The sequence below is a fragment of the Cavia porcellus genome, unplaced genomic scaffold (assembly GCF_034190915.1).
Source record: "Cavia porcellus strain 051 isolate PalLab524CR breed Dunkin Hartley unplaced genomic scaffold, mCavPor4.1 scaffold_18, whole genome shotgun sequence".
In the NCBI taxonomy this organism is placed as follows: domain Eukaryota; kingdom Metazoa; phylum Chordata; class Mammalia; order Rodentia; family Caviidae; genus Cavia; species Cavia porcellus.
In genome coordinates this window covers 7,008,655-7,019,692 of record NW_026947501.1, presented here as the reverse complement: position 1 = coordinate 7,019,692, position 11,038 = coordinate 7,008,655, and positions in this window count along the sequence as shown.

The following is an 11,038-nucleotide window of genomic DNA, read 5'->3' as shown; positions in this document are numbered from 1 at the left end:
TTTTCTCGCCCCTACTAGGGAATGGCCTGTTAGAAACCCTTACAATTTGCACCACCCCGCGATGTTTTTCAGAAAAAGTATCCTACATTGCCACTGCATGTTTCCTGACCTCCCCATGCTGACCACCCCATGGTGCTTTTCTCCATGCTACATTGCCACTGCTTGCCTATTCTAATTCAGCCCCTCCAATTCACACTACACCGTGATGATTTTCTCACTCCTACTAGTGAATGGCCTGTAAGAAACGCTTAAAATTCGCACCAACCCGCTATTTTTTTCAGAAACCTATCCTACATTGCCACAGCATGTTTCCTGAACTCCCCATGCCGAGCACCCTATGGTGCTTTTCTCCTTCCTACATTTACACTCAGGGCATATTTTGATTCAGGCCCTCTGATTCACAGCACCCCGTGATTTGTTCTCACTCCTACAAGTGAATGGCCTGTTAGAAACACTTACAATGCGCACCACCCTCGATGTTTTTCAGAAACCTACCCTACATTGCCACTGCATGTTTCCTGACTTCCCCATGCTGACCTACCCGTGGGGCTTTTCTCCATCCTACATTGTCATTCACTGCCTATCCTAATTCAGACCCTCAGATTCACACCACCCCGTGATGTTTCTCTCACTCCTACTAGTGAACGTAATGTTACACACCCATACAATGCGCACCACCCCATGATGTTTTTCTCACTCCTACTGGTGAAGGGCCTTTAAGAAACCCTTACAATGCTCACCACCCCACGATGTTTTTCAGAAACCTATCCTACTTTGCCACTGCGTGTTTCCTGCCCTCCCCATGCTGACCACCCCTGGTGCTTTGCTCCATCCTACATTGCCACTTACTGACTCTCCTGATGGAGCCCATCCGATTCACACCACACCCTCATGTTTTTCTCACCCCTACTAGTGATTGGCCTGTTAGAAACCCTTACAATGCACACGATCCCGTGATGTTTTTCAGAAACCTATCATACAATGCCAATGCGTGTTTCCTGCCCTCCCCATGCTGACCACCCCTGGTGCTTTGCTCCATCCTACATTGCCACTCACTGTATATACTGATTCAGGCCCTCCGATTCACACCACACGGTGATGGTTTTCTCGCCCATACTAGGGAATGGCCTGTTAGAAACAAATACAATGCACACCACCCCGCGATGTTTTTCAAAAAACTCTCCTACATTGCCACTGCAAATTTCCTGACGTCCCCATGCTGACCACCACGTGGTGCTTTTATCAATCCTACATTGCCACTCCCTGCCTATTCTAATTCTGGCCATCCGATTCACATCAAAACTGATGTTTTTCTCACTCCTACTAGTGAATGGCCTGTCAGAAGCCTTAAAATGCGCACCAACACGCTATGTTTTTTCAGAAACTTATCCTACATTACCACTGCATATATCCTGACCTCCATATGCCGACCACCCTGTGGTGCTATTCTCTTTCCTAAATTGACAATCAGGGCCTCTTTTGATTCAGGCCCTACGATTCACAGCACCCCGTGATGTTGTTCTCATTCCTACTAGTGAATGGCCTGTTAGAAACCCTTACAATGCACACGATCCCGTGATGTTTTTCAGAAACCTATCCTACATTGCCACTGCTTGTTTTCTGCCCTCCCCATCCTGACCACCCCTGGTGCTTTTCTCCATCCTACATTACCACTTACTGTCTATCCTTATTTCGCCCCTCCGATTCACACCACACCGTGATGTTTTTCTCGCTCCTACTAGGGAATGGCCTGTTAGAAACCCTTACAATTTGCACCACTGCGCGATGTTTTTCAAAAAACTATCCTACATTGCCACTGCATGTTTCCTGACCTCCCCATGCTGAACTTCCCTGGTGCTTTTCTCCATCCTACATTGCCACTGCTTGCCTATTCTAATTCAGGCCGTCCGATTCACACCACAACTGATGATTTTCTCACTCCTACAAGTGAATGTCCTGTAAGAAACACTTAAAATTCGCACCAACCCGCTATTTTTTTCTGAAACCTATCCTACATTGCCACAGCATGTTTCCTGAACTCGCCATGCCGAGCACCCTATGGTGCTTTTCTCCTTCCTACATTTACACTCAGGGCCTATTTTGATTCAGGCCCTCTGATTCACAGCACCCCGTGATGTTGTTCTCACTCCTACTGGTGAAGGGCCTTTAAGAAACCCTTACAATGCTCACCACCCCACGATGCTTTTCAGAAACCTATCCTACATTGCCACTGCGTGTTTCCTGCCCTCCCCATGCTGACAACCCCTGGTGCTTTGCTCCATCCTACATTGCCACTTACTGCCTAACCTGATTGAGCCCTTTAGATTCACACCACACCGTCATGTTTTTCTCGCACCTACTAGTGAATGGCCTGTTAGAAACCCTTACAATGGGCACCACCCTCGATGTTTTTTAGAAACGTATCCTACATTGCCAGTGCATGTTTCATGACCTCCCCATGCTGACCACCTCTGGTGCTTTTCTCCATCCTACATTGCCACTCAGTGCCTATACTGATTCAGGCCCTTCAATTCACATCACACCGTGATGTTTTTCTCACTCCTACTAGTGAATTGCCTGTTAGAAACCCTTACAATGCGCACCATCCCGCGATGTTTTTTAGAAACCTATCCTACATTGCCACTGTATGTTTCCTGACTTCCCCATGCTGACCTACCCTTGGGGCTTTTCTCCATCCTACATTGTCATTCACTGCCTATCGTAATTCAGGCACTCCAATTCACACCACCCCTGATGTTTTTCTCACTCCTACTAGTGAAGGGCCTTTAAGAAACCCTTACAATGCGCAACACTCCAGGATGTTTCTCAGAAACCTATCCTACATTGCCACTGCATGTTTCCTGCTCTCTCCATGCTGACCACCCCGTGGTGCTTTTCTCCATCATACATTGCCACTTACTGCCTATCATGATTCAGCCCCTGCGATTCACACCACACCGTGATGTTTTTCTCGCTCCTACTTGTGAATGGCCTGTTAGAAACCCTTACAATGCGCACCACCCCACGATGTTTTTCAGAAACCTATCCTATATTGCCAATGCATGTTTCCTGACCTCCCCATGCTGACCAACCCGTGGTGCTTTTTTCAATGCTACATTGGCAATCACTGCCTATCCTAATTAGGCCCTCCGATTCACACCACCCCATAATGTTTTTCTCACCCCTTCCAGTGAATGGCCTGTTAGAAACCCTTACAATGCACACCATCCCGCGATGTTTTTCAGAAACATATCCTACATTGCCACTGCATGTTTCCTGACCTCCCCATACTGACCAACCCGTGGTGCTTTTCTACATCCTAAATTGCCACTAACTGCCTATCCTAATTCAGGCCCTCCGATTCACAGCACCCCTGATGTTTTTCTCACTCCTATTAGTGAATGGCCTGTTAGAAAACCTTACAATGCGCACCACCCCGCGATGTATATCAGAAACCTATCCTACATTGCCACTGCATGTTTCCTGCCCCCCCCATGCTGACCACCCCTGGTGCTTTTCTCCATCCTACATTGCCACTCACTGTACATACTGATTCAGGCCCTCCGATTCCCATTACACCGTGAAGTTTTTCCTCACACCTACTAATAAATGGCCTGTTAGAAACCCTTACATTGCACACCACCCCGCGATATTTTTCAGAACCCTATCCTTCATTGCCAATGCATGTTTCCTGACCTCCCCATGCTGACCACCCCGTGGTGCTTTTTTCCATCTTACATTGCCTCTCACTGCCTATCCTGATTCAGTCCCTGCGATTTACACCACCCCGTGATGTTTTTCTCACTCCTACAATTGAATGGCCTGTTAGAAACCCTTACAATGCGCACCATCCCGGAATGTTTTTCAGAAACCTATGCTACATTGCCACTGCATGTTTCCTGACCTCCCCATGCTGACCACCCCTGGTGCTTTTCTCCATCCTACATTGCCACTCACTGCCTATTCTGATTCAGCCACTCCGAGTAAAACCACCCTGTGATGGTTTTCTCACTCCTACTACTGAATTGCCTATTAGAAACCCTTACCATGCGCACCACACCACGATGTTTTTCAGAAACCTATCTACATTGCCACTGCATGTTTCCTGACCTCACCATGCTGACCACGCTGTGGGGCTTTCTCCATGCTGCATTGTCACTCAGTGGCTATTCTAATTCAGGCCCTCTGATTCACACCATCCCATGATGTTTTCCTCACTCCTACTAGTGTATGGCGTGTTAGATACCCTTACAATGCGCACCACCCCGCGATGTTTTTCAGAAACCTATCCTACATTGCCACTGCATGTTTCCTGCCCTCCCCATGCTGACCACCCCTGGTGCTTTTCTCCATCCTACATTTCCACTTACTGTCTATCCTGATTTCGCCCCTCCGATTCACACCACACCGTGATGTTTTTCTCGCCCCTACTAGGGAATGGCCTGTTGGAAACCCATACAATTTGCACCACCACGCGATGTTTTTCAAAAAACTATCCTACATTGCCACTGCATGTTTCCTGACCTCCCCATGCTGACCACCCCATGGTGCCTTTCTCCATCCTACATTGCCACTGCTTGCCTATTCTAATTCAGCCCCTCACATTCACACTACACTGTGATGTTTTTCTCACTCCTACTAGTGTATGGCCTGTAAGAAACACTTAAAATTCGCACCAACCCGCTATTTTTTTCTGAAACCTATCCTACATTGCCACTGCATGTTTCCTGAACTCCCCATGCAGAGCACCCTATGGTGCTTTTCTCCTTCCTACATTTACACTCAGGGCCTATTTTGATTCAGGCCCTCTGAATCACAGCACCCGGTGATGTTGTTCTCACTCCTACTAGTGAATGGCCTGTTAGAAACCCTTACAATGCGCACCACCTCGCGATGTTTTTCAGAAACCTATCCTACATTGCCACTGCGTGTTTCCTGCCCTCCCCATGCTGACCACCACTGGTGCTTTGCTCCATCCTACATTGCCAATTTTGCCTATCCTGATTGAGCCCCTCCGATTCACACCACACCGTCATGTTTTTCTCGCTCCTACTAGTGTTTGGCGTGTTAGATACCTTTACAATGCGCACCAACCCGCGATGTTTTTCAGAAACCTATCCTACATTGCCACTGCATGTTTCCTGCCCTCCCCATGCTGACCACCCCTGGTGCTTTTCTCCATCCTACATTTCCACTTACTGTCTATCCTGATTTCGCCCCTCCGATTCACACCACACCGTGATGTTTTTCTCGCCCCTACTAGGGAATGGCCTGTTGGAAACCCATACAATTTGCACCACCACGCGATGTTTTTCAAAAAACTATCCTACATTGCCACTGCATGTTTCCTGACCTCCCCATGCTGACCACCCCATGGTGCCTTTCTCCATCCTACATTGCCACTGCTTGCCTATTCTAATTCAGCCCCTCACATTCACACTACACTGTGATGTTTTTCTCACTCCTACTAGTGAATGGCCTGTAAGAGACACTTAAAATTCGCACCAACCCGCTATTTTTTTCTGAAACCTATCCTACATTGCCACTGCATGTTTCCTGAAATCCCCATGCAGAGCACCCTATGGTGCTTTTCTCCTTCCTACATTTACACTCAGGGCCTATTTTGATTCAGGCCCTCTGAATCACAGCACCCGGTGATGTTGTTCTCACTCCTACTAGTGAATGGCCTGTTAGAAACCCTTACAATGCACACCACCCCGCGATATTTTTCAGAACCCTATCCTTCATTGCCAATTCATGTTTCCTGACCTCCCCATGCTGACCACCACGTGGTGCTTTTGTCCATCTTACATTGCCACTCACTGCCTATCCTGATTCAGCCCCTGCGATTTACACCACCCCGTGATGTTTTTCTCACTCCTACAATTGAATGGCTTGTTAGAAACCCTTACAATGCGCACCACCCCGGAATGTTTTTCAGAAACCTATCCTACATTGCCACTGCATGTTTCCTGACCTCCACATGCTGACCACCCTGTGGGGCTTTCTCCATGCTGCATTGTCACTCAGTGGCTATCCTAATTCAGGCCCACCGATTCACACCATCCCATGATGTTTTCCTCACTCCTACTAGTGTTTGGCGTGTTAGATACCCTTACAATGCGCACCACCCCGCGATGTTTTTCAGAAACCTATCCTACATTGCCACTGCATGCTTCCTGCCCTCCCCATGCTGACCACCCCTGGTGCTTTTCTCCATCCTTCATTGCCACTTACTGTCTATCATGATTTCGCCCCTCCGATTCACACTACACCGTGATGATTTTCTCACTCCTACTAGTGAATGGCCTGTAAGAAACGCTTAAAATTCGCACCAACCCGCTATTTTTTCAGAAACCTATCCTACATTGCCACAGCATGTTTCCTGAACTCCCCATGCCGAGCACCCTATGGTGCTTTTCTCCTTCCTACATTTACACTCAGGGCCTATTTTGATTCATGCCCTCTGATTCACAGCACCCCGTGATTTGTTCTCACTCCTACAAGTGAATGGCCTGTTAGAAACCTTTACAATGCGCACCACCCTCGATGTTTTTCAGAAACCTACCCTACATTGCCACTGCATGTTTCCTGACTTCCCCATGCTGACCTACCCGTGGGGCTTTTCTCCATCCTACATTGTCATTCACTGCCTATCCTAATTCAGACCCTCAGATTCACACCACCCCGTGATGTTTCTCTCACTCCTACTAGTGAACGTAATGTTACACACCCATACAATGCGCACCACCCCATGATGTTTTTCTCACTCCTACTGGTGAAGGGCCTTTAAGAAACCCTTACAATGCTCACCACCCCACGATGTTTTTCAGAAACCTATCCTACTTTGCCACTGCGTGTTTCCTGCCCTCCCCATGCTGACCACCCCTGGTGCTTTGCTCCATCCTACATTGCCACTTACTGACTCTCCTGATGGAGCCCATCCGATTCACACCACACCCTCATGTTTTTCTCACCCCTACTAGTGATTGGCCTGTTAGAAACCCTTACAATGCACACGATCCCGTGATGTTTTTCAGAAACATATCCTACATTGCCACTGCCTGATTCCTGACCTCACCATGCTGACCACGCTGTGGGGCTTTCTCCATGCTGCATTGTCACTCAGTGCCTATCCTAATTCAAGCCCTCCGATTCACACCATCCCATGGTGTTTTCCTCACTCCTACTAGTGTATGGCCTGTTAGATACCCTTACAATGCAAACCACCACGCTATGTTTTTCAGAAACCTATCCTACATTGCCACTGCTTGTTTTCTGCCCTCCCCATGCTGACCACCCCTGGTGCTTTTCTCCATCCTACATTACCACTTACTGTCTATCCTGATTTCGCCCCTCCGATTCACACCACACCGTGAGGTTTTTCTCGCTCCTACTAGGGAATGGCCTGTTAGAAACCCTTACAATTTGCACCACTGCGCGATGTTTTTCAAGAAACTATCCTACATTGCCACTGCATGTTTCCTGACCTCCCCATGCTGACCTTCCCTGGTGCTTTTCTCCATCCTACATTGCCACTGCTTGCCTATTCTAATTCAAGCCGTCCGATTCACACCACAACTGATGATTTTCTCACTCCTACAAGTGAATGTCCTGTAAGAAACACTTAAAATTCGCACCAAACCGCTATTTTTTTCTGAAACCTATCCTACATTGCCACAGCATGTTTCCTGAACTCGCCATGCCGAGCACCCTATGGTGCTTTTCTCCTTCCTACATTTACACTCAGGGCCAATTTTGATTCAGGCCCTCTGATTCACAGCACCCCGTGATGTTGTTCTCACTCCTACTGGTGAAGGGCCTTTAAGAAACCCTTACAATGCTCACCACCCCACGATGCTTTTCAGAAACCTATCCTACATTGCCACTGCGTGTTTCCTGCCCTCCCCATGCTGACAACCCCTGGTGCTTTGCTCCATCCTACATTGCCACTTACTGCCTAACCTGATTGAGCCCTTTAGATTCACACCACACCGTCATGTTTTTCTCGCACCTACTAGTGAATGGCCTGTTAGAAACCCTTACAATGGGCACCACCCTCGATGTTTTTTAGAAACCTATCCTACATTGCCACTGCATGTTTCATGACCTCCCCATGCTGACCACCCCTGGTGTTTTTCTCCATCCTACATTGCCACTCACTGTAAATACTGATTCAGGCCCTCCGATTTCCATCACACCGTGAAGTTTTTCCTCAAACCTACTAGTGAATGGCCTGTTAGAAACCCTTACAATGCACACCACCCCGCGATATTTTTCAGAACCCTATCCTTCATTGCCAAGGCATGTTTCCTGACCTCCCCATGCTGACCACCACGTGGTGCTTTTGTCCATCTTACATTGCCACTCACTGCCTATCCTGATTCAGCCCCTGCGATTTACACCACCCCGTGATGTTTTTCTCACTCCTACAATTGAATGGCTTGTTAGAAACCCTTACAATGCGCACCACCCCGGAATGTTTTTCAGAAACCTATCCTACATTGCCACTGCATGTTTCCTGACCTCCACATGCTGACCACGCTGTGGGGCTTTCTCCATGCTGCATTGTCACTCAGTGGCTATCCTAATTCAGGCCCTCCGATTCACACCATCCCATGATGTTTTCCTCACTCCTACTAGTGTTTGGCGTTTTAGATACCCTTACAATGCGCACCACCCCGCGATGTTTTTCAGAAACCTATCCTACATTGCCACTGCATGTTTCCTGCCCTCCCCATGCTGACCACCCCTGGTGCTTTTCTCCATCCTTCATTGCCACTTACTGTCTATCATGATTTCGCCCCTCCGATTCACACCACACCGTTATGTTTTTCTCGCCCCTACTAGGGAATGGCCTGTTAGAAACCCTTACAATTTGCACCACCCCGCGATGTTTTTCAAAAAAAGTATCCTACATTGCCACTGCATGTTTCCTGACCTCCCCATGCTGACCATCCCATGGTGCTTTTCTCCATCCTACATTGCCACTGCTTGCCTATTCTAATTCAGCCCCTCCGATTCACACTACACCGCGATGATTTTCTCACTCCTACTAGTGAATGGCCTGTAAGAAACCCTTAAAATTCGCACCAACCCGCTATTTTTTTCAGAAACCTATCCTACATTGCCACAGCATGTTTCCTGAACTCCCCATGCCGAGCACCCTATGGTGCTTTTCTCCTTCCTACATTTACACTCAGGGCCTATTTTGATTCAGGCCCTCTGATTCACAGCACCCCGTGATTTGTTCTCACTCCTACAAGTGAATGGCCTGTTAGAAACACTTACAATGCGCACCACCCTCGATGTTTTTCAGAAACCTACCCTACATTGCCACTGCATGTTTCCTGACTTCCCCATGCTGACCTACCCGTGGGGCTTTTCTCCATCCTACATTGTCATTCACTGCCTATCCTAATTCAGACCCTCCGATTCACACCACCCCGTGATGTTTCTCTCACTCCTACTAGTGAACGTAATGTTACACACCCATACAATGCGCACCACCCCATGATGTTTTTCTCACTCCTACTGGTGAAGGGCCTTTAAGAAACCCTTACAATGCTCACCACCCCACGATGTTTTTCAGAAACCTATCCTACATTGCCATTGCATGATTCCTGACCTCCACATCCTGACCACCCCATGGTGCTTTTCTCAATCCTACATTGCCACTCACTGCCTATCCTGATTCGTGCCATCCGATTCACACCAGCCCGTGATGTTTTTCACACTCCTACTAGTGAATGGCCTGTTAGAAACCCTTTCAATGCGCACCATCCCGCAATGTTTTTTAGAATCCTATCCTACATTGCCACTGTATGTTTCCTGACTTCCCCATGCTGACCTACCCTTGGGGCTTTTCTCCATCCTACATTGTCATTCACTGCCTATCGTAATTCAGGCACTCCAATTCACACCACCCCTGATGTTTTTCTCACTCCTACTAGTGAAGGGCCTTTAAGAAACCCTTACAATGCGCAAAACTCCAGGATGTTTCTCAGAAACCTATCCTACATTGCCACTGCATGTTTCCTGCCCTCTCCATGCTGACCACCCCGTGGTGCTTTTCTCCATCATACATTGCCACTTACTGCCTATCCTGATTCAGCCCCTGCGATTCACACCACACCGTGATGTTTTTCTCGCTCCTACTTGTGAATGGCCTGTTAGAAACCCTTACAATGCGCACCACCCCACGATGTTTTTCAGAAACCTATCCTACATTGCCAATGCATGTTTCCTGACCTCCCCATGCTGACCAACCCGTGGTGCTTTTTTCCATGCTACATTGGCAATCACTGCCTATCCTAATTAGGCCCTCCGATTCACACCACCCCATAATGTTTTTCTCACCCCTACCAGTGAATGGCCTGTTAGAAACCCTTACAATGCACACCATCCCGCGATGTTTTTCAGAAACCTATCTTACATTGCCACTGCATGTTTCCTGACCTCCCCATGCTGACCAACCCGTGGTGCTTTTCTACATCCTAAATTGCCACTCACTGCCTATCCTAATTCAGGCCCTCCGATTCACAGCACCCCTGATGTTTTTCTCACTCCTATTAGTGAATGGCCTGTTAGAAAACCTTACAATGCGCACCACCCCGCGATGTATATCAGAAACCTATCCTACATTGCCACTGCATGTTTCCTGCCCTCCCCATGCTGACCACACCTGGTGGTTTTCTCCATCCTACATTGCCACTCACTGTACATACTGATTCAGGCCCTCCGATTCCCATTACACCGTGAAGTTTTTCCTCACACCTACTAATGAATGGCCTGTTAGAAACCCTTACAATGCACACCACCCCGCGATATTTTTCAGAACCCTATCCTTCATTGCCAATGCATGTTTCCTGACCTCCCCATGCTGACCACCACGTGGTGCTTTTGTCCATCTTACATTGCCACTCACTGCCTATCCTGATTCAGTCCCTGCGATTTACACCACCCCGTGATGTTTTTCTCACTCCTACAATTGAATGGCCTGTTAGAAACCCTTACAATGAGCACCACCCCGGAATGT